Raw genomic sequence first — 2,365 nt, forward strand, 5'->3', positions numbered from 1 at the left:
TATTTTAGGCTCAGGGGTACATGTGAAGGCTTATTACATAGGTACGTTCATGTCACAGGGGTTTTTTGTGCAGATTATTTCATCACCCAGGTTTTAAGCCCAAGACCCAATAGTTATCTTTTCTGCTCCTCCTACCCTCCATCTTCATGTAGACCACAGTGTCTGTTGTTTTCTTCTTTGTGTTCATGAGTTCTCATCATTTAGCTCCCACTTATAAGTGAGAACATGTGGTATTTAGTTTTCTGTTCCTGCATTGGTTTGCTAAGATAATAGTCCTCAGCTGAGTCCATGTTCTTGCCAAAGACATATTCTTGTTCTATTTTATGGCTGCATAGTATTCCATGTTGGGTATATACTACGTTTTCTTTATCAACTCAACAGTCAAATTTTTAATAAACACAAAGTAGAGTGGTGATTGCCAGAGAGAGAAATCAAGAGTTGTCAGCTGATGGGTATACAGTTTCAGTTTTCTAACATAAACAAGTTCTGGATATTTGCTACACAATAATGTGAATGTATTTCCTACTGAACTGTACACTTAAAAATTGTTAAAATGGTAGATTTTATTTTATGTGCTTTTTAACAAAACCTAAGATAAAATATATTATTTTTGAGAATTATTTGTTAAAACCAATATATGAATCGAACTGGAATATTAAATATATTTGAAGTTAGGAAAGGAAATACAGAAGACCAAAAGACAGATGAGACAAATAGAAAATAGGCAGAAAAATGGCCAACCTGATTCCAATCTTACAGTTAGTTTAAATGCAATTTTACTAAATTTGTTTTAAATTTTACTTTAAGTTTTAGGATATATGTGCAGAATGTGCAGGTTTTTTACATAGGGATACGTATGACATGGTGGTTTGCTACACCCATTAATCTGTCATCTAGGTTTTAAACTCTGCATGCATTAGGTATTTGTCCTAATGCTCTCCCTCTACTTTCCTCCCATCCCCCAACAGACCCCCTGTGTGTTACTTGTGTTGTTAGATTCTCTGTGTCCATGTATTCTGACTGTTTAACTCCCACTTATAAGTGAGAATATGTGGTGTTTGGTTTTCTGCTTCTGTGTTAGTTTGCTGAGAATGGTGGTTTCTAGCTCTATCCATGTCACTGCAAAAGACATGAACTCATTCTGTTTTATGACCACATAGTTTTCCATGGTGTATATGTGCCACATTTTCCTTATCCAGTCTATCATTAATGGGCATTTGAGTTAGTATCAAGTCTTTGTACATAGTGCTGCAATAAACATACACATGCATGTGTCTTTATAGGAGAATGATTTATAATCCTTTGGGTATACATCCAGTAATGGGATTGCTGGGTCAAATGGCATTTCTGGTTCTAGATCCTTGAGGAATCCCCACACTATCTTCCACAATGGTTGAACTAATTTACACTCCCACCAGCAGTGTAAAAGTGTTCCTATCCTATTTCTTCACAGCCTCTCCTGCATCTACTGTTTCCTGACTTTTTAATATCGTTATTCTGACCAGCATGAGATGGTATCTCATTGTGGTTTTGATTTGCATTTCTTTAATGACCAATGATGATGAGCTTTTTTTCGTATGTTTGTTGGCCACATAAATGTCTTCTTTTGAGAAGTGTCTGTTTATATCCTTTGTCCACTTTTTGATGGGGTTGTTTGCTTTTTTCTTGTAAATTTGTTTAAGTTCTTTGTAGATTCTGGATATTAGGCCTTCATCAGATGGATGGATTGCAGAAATTTTCACCTATTCTGTAGGTTGCCTGTTAAATCTGATGCCAGCTTCTTTTGCTGTGCAGAAGCTCTTTAGTTTAATTAGATCTAATTATATCTTATTTGTCAATTTTGGCTTTTTTTGCAATTGCTTTTGATGTTCTAGCCATGAAGTCTAAAAAGAGCCCATATAGCCAACACAATCCTTTACTAAATATTTTTAAGGCAGAGACTGTCAGAATTTATTGTAAAGCGAGATTCAACAGAGGCACACTTTAAATACAAGCACACAAACAGATAAAAGGATGGAAAAGGACACTAGACAGACAGTAGTCATAAAAAAATTTAAATAGAGATATTGATACTATGCGAAAGAGACTCCAGGACAAAATGTATTACGAGGAATAAAGAGAGTACTTTCATAATGAGATTACGTGTGAAGATGACATATAACCATTATACATGCATCTATAACTCAACATAGAGCCTCAAAATACCTGAAACAAAACCAATTGACAAATTGCAGAAAATTGACAAATCCCACAATTATATTTGGAGAATTAATACTCCTCTGTAATTTGTTGAAACAAGTAGATTTTTTTTTAATTTGAAAAAACCCAGATCTAAATGAAAAAATCTTGGCCTAGTTAATATTTA

Source organism: Sapajus apella, unplaced genomic scaffold, assembly GCF_009761245.1.
Source record: "Sapajus apella isolate SASKATOON/1434 unplaced genomic scaffold, GSC_monkey_1.0 scaffold44, whole genome shotgun sequence".
Taxonomy (NCBI): Eukaryota; Metazoa; Chordata; class Mammalia; order Primates; family Cebidae; genus Sapajus; species Sapajus apella.